The sequence below is a fragment of the Oncorhynchus gorbuscha genome, unplaced genomic scaffold, assembly GCF_021184085.1.
Source record: "Oncorhynchus gorbuscha isolate QuinsamMale2020 ecotype Even-year unplaced genomic scaffold, OgorEven_v1.0 Un_scaffold_1980, whole genome shotgun sequence".
Classification (NCBI taxonomy): domain Eukaryota; kingdom Metazoa; phylum Chordata; class Actinopteri; order Salmoniformes; family Salmonidae; genus Oncorhynchus; species Oncorhynchus gorbuscha.
The window spans coordinates 1-10000 of NW_025746607.1; the positions used below are offsets into that span (position 1 = coordinate 1).

Below are 10000 nucleotides of genomic sequence, written 5' to 3' on the forward strand. Positions count from 1 at the left end.
TTTACAAACCTTATGATTAGGATTATTATGAATCTGGTTATTATTTTTTATAAAGAACGTCACTGCTTAGCCATACCTCCTATTTTTTTATTCCAATTTTTCCAGCGAGGCTGCAAACTCAGGACCCCTACTTCCCACATCTATGAAGATACCCATGACTCACTCCAAAATAGTCTGTTATATATGCAATTCCTTATCACACCACACAGGGGCGATAAAGTTATTCTCATTTGAGTCTGTATTTCAAAAATAGTCAAGCAGTTGAATCTAGTTGCCGTCCCGTGGCCTACAGGGGGCGTCTTCTTTCGAGATTTCGCATGAGCTGCACAAAGAGCGAGCCAAGGGAAGGGTGGATCTCTCTCTCTCTCTCTCTCTCTCTCTCTCTCTCTCTCTCTCTCTCTCTCTCTCTCTCTCTCTCTCTCTCTCTCTCTCTATGAGATTAGTCTGCAGGTATTTTCAGCCTTTGTTTCTTATTGGATTAACATCAACACACTTCATTGTAATCACTTAACACCACATTCAGCCACACACACACACACACACACACACACACACACACACACACACACACACACACACACACACACACACACACACACACACACACACACACACACACACACACACACACACACACACACACACACACACACACACACACACACACACACACCACCACCCGTCACCCTCTCTCTCTCTCCCCTCTATCTTTCTCTCTTCTCCCCTATCCTTCTGATATAATGTGATTAGTGTAGTTGATCCGCTAGGGTTTAGCTGTCTCTCTCTCTCTCTCTCTCTCTGTCTCTCTCTGTCTCTCTCTGTCTCTCTCTCTCTGTCTCTCTCTGTCTCTCTGTCTCTCTCTGTCTCTCTCTTCTATATATCTCTGTCTCTCTCTGTCTCTCTCTCTCTCTCTCTGTCTCTCTCTGTCTCTCTCTTCTATATATCTCTGTCTCTCTCTGTCTCTCTCTGTCTCTCTCTGTCTCTCTGTCTCTCTGTCTCTCTCTGTCTCTCTGTCTCTCTCTGTCTCTCTCTGTCTCTTTCTTCTATATATCTCTCTCTCTCTGTCTCTCTCTGTCTCTCTCTGTCTCTCTCTGTCTCTCTTTGTCTCTCTGTCTCTCTCTGTCTCTCTCTGTCTCTTTCTTCTATATATCTCTGTCTCCCACACAGGTGATATTCTCAGTGTCTGAATCACTCTACTCTTCTGACCCAGCTAATCTCCCACTCTAGGGGGAGGAGAGGGGAGGCGGCAGGGAGAGAAACACGGGGACAGAGAGAGAGAGAGAGAGAGAGAGAGAGAAAAACACTGGGAAGAGAGGCAGACGAATAAAGAATGAAGGAATAAAGCAGAAAGAAGGGAGAGAGAGGGAGAAAGAGAGGGAGAAAGAGAGGGAGGGAAACAACAGCAGAACAGACAAGATAAAGAGAGATGAAGAAAAAACGATAACGGGAACGGTTTTTGGACAACCTGCGAGAAGGAAAAGAAAGAAAGAGGAGGAGCTTAAGGAGACGGAGAGAGAGGACTACAGACTACAGTCTGAAGGTGAACCCTCTGAGATATCTGGTAGATATCTGTTCCACCTAGAGACAGTTTTAGTCCACCTATTATGCCATCGTTGACTTGAATGACGAGGCCTGTTCTATAGATTATATTTCTAGGGTAGATATATTATGGGTGCTTATCAATGGTGGTTTACAGGGCTAACTAGTTAGCAACACAACAATATTTTTATTTTTATTTCACCTTTATTTAACCAGGTAAGCTAGTTGAGAACATGTTCTCATTTACAACTGCGACCTGGCAAAGATAAAGCAAAGCAGTGTGACACAGACAACAACACAGAGTTACACATGGAATAAACAAGCGTACAGTCAATAACGAAATAGAACAAAATAAAGTCTATATAAAGTGTGTGCAAAGGGCGAGAGGAGGTAAGGCAATAAATAGGCCATAGTAGCGAAATAATTACAATTTAGCAGATTAACACTGGAGTGACAGATGAGCAGATGATGGTGTTTAAGTAGAGATACTGGTGTGCAAAAGAGCAGAAAAGTAAATAAAAACAATATGGTGATGAGGTAGGTAGATTGGGTGGGCTATTTACAGATGGACTATGTACAGCTGCAGTGATCGATTAGCTGCTCAGATAGCTGATGTTTAAAGTTAGTGGAAGGAAAGATGGCAAAAGCAGGTGTTGTTATGGTGACCAGTGAGATATACCTGCTGGAGCGCGTGCTACGGGTGGGTGTTGTTATGGTGACCAGTGAGATATACCTGCTGGAGCGCGTGCTACGGGTGGGTGTTGTTATGGTGACCAGTGAGATATACCTGCTGGAGCGCGTGCTATGGGCGGGTGTTGTTATGGTGACCAGTGAGAAATACCTGCTGGAGCGCGTGCTACGGGTGGGTGTTGTTATGGTGACCAGTGAGATATACCTGCTGGAGCGCGTGCTATGGGTGGGTGTTGTTATGGTGACCAGTGAGATATACCTGCTGGAGCACGTGCTATGGGTGGGTGTTGTTATGGTGACCAGTGAGATATACCTGCTGGAGCGCGTGCTACGGGTGGGTGTTGTTATGGTGACCAGTGAGATATACCTGCTGGAGCGCGTGCTATGGGTGGGTGTTGTTATGGTGACCAGTGAGATATACCTGCTGGAGCGCGTGCTATGGGTGGGTGTTGTTATGGTGACCAGTGAGATATACCTGCTGGAGTGCGTGCTATGGGTGGGTGTTGTTATGGTGACCAGTGAGATATACCTGCTGGAGCGTGTGCTATAGGTGGGTGTTGTTATGGTGACCAGTGAGATATACCTGCTGGAGCGCGTGCTATGGGTGGGTGTTGTTATGGTGACCAGTGAGATATACCTGCTGGAGCGCGTGCTATGGGTGGGTGTTGTTATGGTGACCAGTGAGATATACCTGCTGGAGCGCATGCTATGGGTGGGTGTTGTTATGGTGACCAGTGAGATATACCTGCTGGAGCGCATGCTATGGGTGGGTGTTGTTATGGTGACCAGTGAGCTGAGATAAGGCAGAGCTTTACCTAGTATAGATTTATAGATGACCTGGAGCCAGTGGGTGTGGCGACGAATATGTAGCGAGAGCCAGCAAACTAGAGCATACAGGTCGCAGTGGTGGGTGGTATAAGGGGCTTTGGTAAGAAAACGGATGGCACTGTGATAGACTGCTTCCAGTTTGTTGAGTAGAGTATTGGAAGCTATTTTGTAGATGACATCGCCGAAGTCGAGGATCGGTAGGATAGTCCGTTTTACAATGGTAAGTTTGGCGGCGTGAGTGAAGGAGCCTGTATTGCGAAATAGAAAGCCGATTCAAGATTTGATTTTGGATTGGAGATGTTTAATATGAGTCTGTAAGGAGAGTGTACAGTCTAACCAGACACCTAGGTATTTGTAGTTGTCCACATATTCTCGGTCAGGACCGTCCAGAGTAGTGATGCTAGTCGGGCGGGCGGGTGCGGGCAGCGAACGGTTGAAAAGCATGCATTTAATTTTATTAGCACTTAAGACCTGTTGGAGGCCATGGAAGGACAGTTGTATGGCATTGAAGCTTGTTTGGAGGTTAGTTAACACAGTGTCCAAAGAAGGGCCAGATGTATACAGAATGGTGTAGTCTGCGTAGAGGTGGATCAGGGAATCACCCGCAGCAAGAGCAACATCGGTGATATATACAGAGAAAAGAGTGGGCCCGAGAATTGAACCCTGTGGTACCCCTATAGAGACTGCCAGAGGTCCGGACAACATGCCGTCCGATTTGACACACTGAACTCTGTCTGCGAAGTAGTTGGTGAACCAGGTGAGGCAGTCATTTGAGAAACTGTCATGTTTGTCATTTATTATCATGTCTTGTCCCTGTGCTCCCCATTCTATTCGTTTCCCTCTGCTGGTCTTATTAGGTTCTTTCCCTCTTTCTATCCCTCTCTCTCCCCCTCCCTCTCTCACTCTCTCGCTCTCTCTTCTCTCTATCGTTCCGTTCCTGCTCCCAGCTGTTCCTATTCCCCTAATCATCATTTAGTCTTCCCACACCTGTTCCCGATCCTTTCCCCTGATTGGAGTCCCTATTTATTCCTTTGTGTTCCGTTCCTGTCCTGTCGGTTCCTTGTTTAGAATTCACCGTGCTGTGATTGTGTATCGCCCTGTCCTGTCGTGTTTTTGCCTTCATCAGATGCTGCGTGTGAGCAGGTGTCTCTGTCAACTACGGCCTGCGCCTACCCGGCGACCTGCAGTCTGTGGCCGCTTCTCCTGTTATTCACCTCTACAGACTAGAGGATTTCTGTTATTCCCTGTTTGGACTTGAATAAACTCTGTTTCTGTTAAGTCGCTTTTGGGTCCTCTTTCACCTGCATGACAGAAGGAACCGACCAAGGAATGGACCCAGCGACTTCAGACGCTCGTTACACTGCCGTCGAGATCCAAGGAGCCATGCTCGGCAGACACGAGCAGGAATTGTCTGCTGCTCGCCATGCCGTGGAGAACCTGGCCGCTCAGGTTTCCGACCTCTCTGGACAGTTCCAGAGTCTACGTCTCGTGCCACCTGTTACTTCCTGGCCTGCCGAGCCTCCAGAACCTAGGGTTAATAACCCACCTTGCTACTCCGGGCAGCCCACTGAGTGCCGCTCCTTTCTCACGCAGTGTGAGATTGTGTTCTCTCTCCAACCCAACACATACTCTAGAGAGAGAGCTCGGGTTGCTTACGTCATTTCACTCCTTACTGGCCGGGCTCGAGAATGGGGCACAGCTATCTGGGAGGCAAGGGCTGATTGCTCTAACAAGTTCCAGAACTTTAAAGAGGAGATGATTCGGGTTTTTGACCGTTCAGTTTTTGGTGGGGAGGCTTCTAGGGCCCTGGCTTCCTTATGCCAAGGTGAACGGTCCATAACGGATTATTCTATTGAGTTTCGCACTCTTGCTGCCTCTAGTGAGTGGAACGAGCCGGCGCTGCTCGCTCGTTTTCTGGAGGGACTCCACGCAGTGGTTAAGGATGAGATTCTCTCCCGGGAGGTTCCTTCAGATGTGGACTCTTTGATTGCTCTCGCCATCCGCATAGAACGACGGGTAGATCTTCGTCACCGGGCTCGTGGAAGAGAGCTCGCATCAACGGTGTTTCCCTGCTCCGCATCGCAACCATCTCCCTCCTCTGGCTTTGAGACTGAGCCCATGCAGCTGGGAGGGATTCGCATCTCGACTAAGGAGAGGGAACGGAGGATCACCAACCGCCTGTGCCTCTATTGCGGAGTTGCTGGACATTTTGTTAATTCATGTCCAGTAAAGCCAGAGCTCATCTGTAAGCGGAGGGCTACAGGTGAGCGCAACTACTCAAGTCTCTCCATCAAGATCCTGTACTACTTTGTCGGTCCATCTACGCTGGACCGGTTCGGGTGCTACATGTAGTGCCTTGATAGACTCTGGGGCTGAGGGTTGTTTCATGGACGAAGCATGGGTTCGGAAACATGACATTCCTTTCAGAGAGTTAGAGAAGCCTACGCCCATGTTCGCCTTAGATGGTAGTCATCTTCCCAGTATCAGATTTGAGACACTACCTTTAACCCTCACAGTATCTGGTAACCACAGTGAGACTATTTCTTTTTTGATTTTCCGTTCACCGTTTACACCTGTTGTTTTGGGTCATCCCTGGCTAGTATGTCATAATCCTTCTATTAATTGGTCTAGTAATTCTATCCTATCCTGGAACGTTTCTTGTCATGTGAAGTGTTTAATGTCTGCCATCCCTCCCGTTTCTTCTGTCCCTACTTCTCAGGAGGAACCTGGCGATTTGACAGGAGTGCCGGAGGAATATCATGATCTGCGCACGGTCTTCAGTCGGTCCCGAGCCAACTCCCTTCCTCCTCACCGGTCGTATGATTGTAGTATTGATCTCCTTCCGGGGACCACTCCTCCTCGAGGTAGACTATACTCTCTGTCGGCTCCCGAACGTAAGGCTCTCGAGGATTATTTGTCTGTGTCTCTTGACGCCGGTACCATAGTGCCTTCTTCCTCTCCGGCCGGGCGGGGTTCTTTTTGTTAAGAAGAAGGACGGTACTCTGCGCCCCTGCGTGGATTATCGAGGGCTGAATGACATAACGGTTAAGAATCGTTATCCGCTTCCCCTTATGTCATCAGCCTTCGAGATTCTGCAGGGAGCCAGGTGCTTTACTAAGTTGGACCTTCGTAACGCTTACCATCTCGTGCGCATCAGAGAGGGGGACGAGTGGAAAACGGCGTTTAACACTCCGTTAGGGCATTTTGAGTACCGGGTTCTGCCGTTCGGTCTCGCCAATGCGCCAGCTGTTTTTCAGGCATTAGTTAATGATGTTCTGAGAGACATGCTGAACATCTTTGTTTTTGTCTATCTTGACGATATCCTGATTTTTTCTCCGTCACTCGAGATTCATGTTCAGCACGTTCGACGTGTTCTACAGCGCCTTTTAGAGAATTGTCTCTACGTAAAGGCTGAGAAGTGCTCTTTTCATGTCTCCTCCGTTACTTTTCTCGGTTCCGTTATTTCCGCTGAAGGCATTCAGATGGATTCCGCTAAGGTCCAAGCTGTCAGTGATTGGCCCGTTCCAAGGTCACGTGTCGAGTTGCAGCGCTTTTTAGGTTTCGCTAATTTCTATCGGCGTTTCATTCGTAATTTCGGTCAAGTTGCTGCCCCTCTCACAGCTCTTACTTCTGTCAAGACGTGTTTTAAGTGGTCCGGTTCCGCCCAGGAGCTTTTGATCTTCTAAAAGAACGTTTTACGTCCGCTCCTATCCTCGTTACTCCTGACGTCACTAGACAATTCATTGTCGAGGTTGACGCTTCAGAGGTAGGCGTGGGAGCCATTCTATCCCAGCGCTTCCAGTCTGACGATAAGGTTCATCCTTGCGCTTATTTTTCTCATCGCCTGTCGCCATCTGAGCGCAACTATGATGTGGGTAACCGTGAACTGCTCGCCATCCGCTTAGCCCTAGGCGAATGGCGACAGTGGTTGGAGGGGGCGACCGTTCCTTTTGTCGTTTGGACAGACCATAAGAACCTTGAGTACATCCGTTCTGCCAAACGACTTAATGCCCGTCAAGCTCGTTGGGCGTTGTTTTTCGCTCGTTTCGAGTTTGTGATTTCTTACCGTCCGGGTAGCAAGAACACCAAGCCTGATGCCTTATCCCGTCTGTTTAGTTCTTCTGTGGCTTCTACTGATCCCGAGGGGATTCTTCCTTATGGGCGTGTTGTCGGGTTAACAGTCTGGGGAATTGAAAGACAGGTTAAGCAAGCACTCACGCACACTGCGTCGCCGCGCGCTTGTCCTAGTAACCTCCTTTTCGTTCCTGTTTCCACTCGTCTGGCTGTTCTTCAGTGGGCTCACTCTGCCAAGTTAGCTGGTCATCCCGGTGTTCGAGGCACTCTTGCGTCTATTCGCCAGCGCTTTTGGTGGCCGACTCAGGAGCGTGACACGCGCCGTTTCGTGGCTGCTTGTTCGGACTGCGCGCAGACTAAGTCGGGTAACTCTCCTCCTGCCGGTCGTCTCAGACCGCTCCCCATTCCTTCTCGACCATGGTCTCACATCGCCTTAGACTTCATTACCGGTCTGCCTTTGTCTGCGGGGAAGACTGTGATTCTTACGGTTGTCGATAGGTTCTCTAAGGCGGCACATTTCATTCCCCTCGCTAAACTCCCTTCCGCTAAGGAGACGGCACAAATCATTATTGAGAATGTATTCAGAATTCATGGCCTCCCGTTAGACGCCGTTTCAGACAGAGGCCCGCAATTCACGTCACAGTTTTGGAGGGAGTTCTGTCGTTTGATTGGTGCGTCCGTCAGTCTCTCTTCCGGGTTTCATCCCCAGTCTAACGGTCAAGCAGAGAGGGCCAATCAGACGATTGGTCGCATACTACGCAGCCTTTCTTTCAGAAACCCTGCGTCTTGGGCAGAACAGCTCCCTGGGCAGAATACGCTCACAATTCGCTTCCTTCGTCTGCTACCGGGTTATCTCCGTTTCAGAGTAGTCTGGGTTACCAGCCTCCTCTGTTCTCATCCCAGCTTGCCGAGTCCAGCGTTCCCTCCGCTCAAGCGTTTGTCCAACGTTGTGAGCGCACCTGGAGGAGGGTGAGGTCTGCACTTTGCCGTTACAGGGCACAGACGGTGAGAGCCGCCAATAAACGCAGGATTAAGAGTCCAAGGTATTGTTGCGGCCAGAGAGTGTGGCTTTCCACTCGCAACCTTCCTCTTACGACAGCTTCTCGTAAGTTGACTCCGCGGTTCATTGGTCCGTTCCGTGTCTCCCAGGTCGTCAATCCTGTCGCTGTGCGACTGCTTCTTCCGCGACATCTTCGTCGCGTCCATCCTGTCTTCCATGTCTCCTGTGTTAAGCCCTTTCTTCGCACCCCCGTTCGTCTTCCCTCCCCCTCCCGTCCTTGTCGAGAGCGCACCTATTTACAAGGTACATAAGATCATGGACATGCGTTCTCGGGGACGGGGTCACCAATACTTAGTGGATTGGGAGGGTTACGGTCCTGAGGAGAGGAGTTGGGTTCCGTCTCGGGACGTGCTGGACCGTTCACTCATCGATGATTTCCTCCGTTGCCGCCAGGATTCCTCCTCGAGTGCGCCAGGAGGCGCTCGGTGAGTGGGGGTACTGTCATGTTTGTCATTTATTATCATGTCTTGTCCCTGTGCTCCCCATTCTATTCGTTTCCCTCTGCTGGTCTTATTAGGTTCTTTCCCTCTTTCTATCCCTCTCTCTCCCCCTCCCTCTCTCACTCTCTCGCTCTCTCTTCTCTCTATCGTTCCGTTCCTGCTCCCAGCTGTTCCTATTCCCCTAATCATCATTTAGTCTTCCCACACCTGTTCCCGATCCTTTCCCCTGATTGGAGTCCCTATTTATTCCTTTGTGTTCCGTTCCTGTCCTGTCGGTTCCTTGTTTAGAATTCACCGTGCTGTGATTGTGTATCGCCCTGTCCTGTCGTGTTTTTTGCCTTCATCAGATGCTGCGTGTGAGCAGGTGTCTCTGTCAACTACGGCCTGCGCCTACCCGAAGCGACCTGCAGTCTGTGGCCGCTTCTCCTGTTATTCCCCTCTACAGACTAGAGGATTTCTGTTATTCCCTGTTTGGACTTGAATAAACTCTGTTTCTGTTAAGTCGCTTTTGGGTCCTCTTTCACCTGCATGACAGAAACCAAGGCTATTGAGTCTGCCGATAAGAATACGGTGATTGACAGAGTCAAAAGCCTTGGCCAGGTCGATGAAGACGGCTGCACAGCACTGTCTTTTATCGATGGTGGTTATGATATCGTTTAGTACCTTGAGCGTGGCTGAGGTGCACCCGTGACCGGCTCGGAAACCAGATTACACAGCGGAGAAGGTATGGTCAGTGACCTGTTTGTTGACTTGGTTTTCGAAGACCTTAGATAGGCAGGGCAGGATGGATATAGGTCTGTAACAGTTTGGGTCCAGGGTGTCTCCCCCTTTGAAGAGTGGGATGACTGCGGCAGCTTTCCAATCCTTGGGGATCTCAGACAATATGAAAGAGAGGTTGAACAGGCTGGTAATAGGGGTTGTGACAATGGCAGCGGATAGTTTCAGAAATAGAGGGTCCAGATTGTCAAGCCCAGCTGATTTGTATGGGTCCAGGTTTTGCTATCTGGCTGAGGTACTAAAGTCCCAGGCTGGAAGGTATTATCCAGGCTAAAAAACAGCTGGTGCCTGTGCAGAAGGTAAAGGCCGCTAGCAGTGGCTAACAATGACTAAATAGCTAGTAGCTAATTAGCTGTTTAGCCTCTGATAGCTTCTGATGGCGGTTCTGGCTATAAGGTCTAAAAAAAAATAGCGGATCAGTAGCACATTGAGTGAGGCGGGTTACCCGATGGTATATTGAATTTAAAAATGGAAAAGAGATTGAAAAATAAATTGAAATATATACAAAAAAGACAAAAACACATTAAGTAAACGAGAGGACGACAAACCACGTCTGCACTGCTACGCTGTCTTGGATTTTTTTTTTCAATAA

At 49.0% G+C, this 10000-nt stretch overlaps 1 protein-coding gene across 1 annotated transcript in view; it reads left to right on the forward strand.

Annotated features, from left to right (window-relative positions):
* The first annotated feature begins 1306 nt into the window (after positions 1-1306).
* Positions 1307-10000, forward strand: part of LOC124024729 (nucleoredoxin-like protein 1) — an 11893-nt gene continuing 3199 nt past the window's right edge. Inside the window, exon 1 of the mRNA XM_046338529.1 lies at positions 1307-1540. The gene's annotated coding sequence lies outside the window, so the exon portion shown is untranslated. The remainder of the gene's footprint in view (positions 1541-10000) is intronic.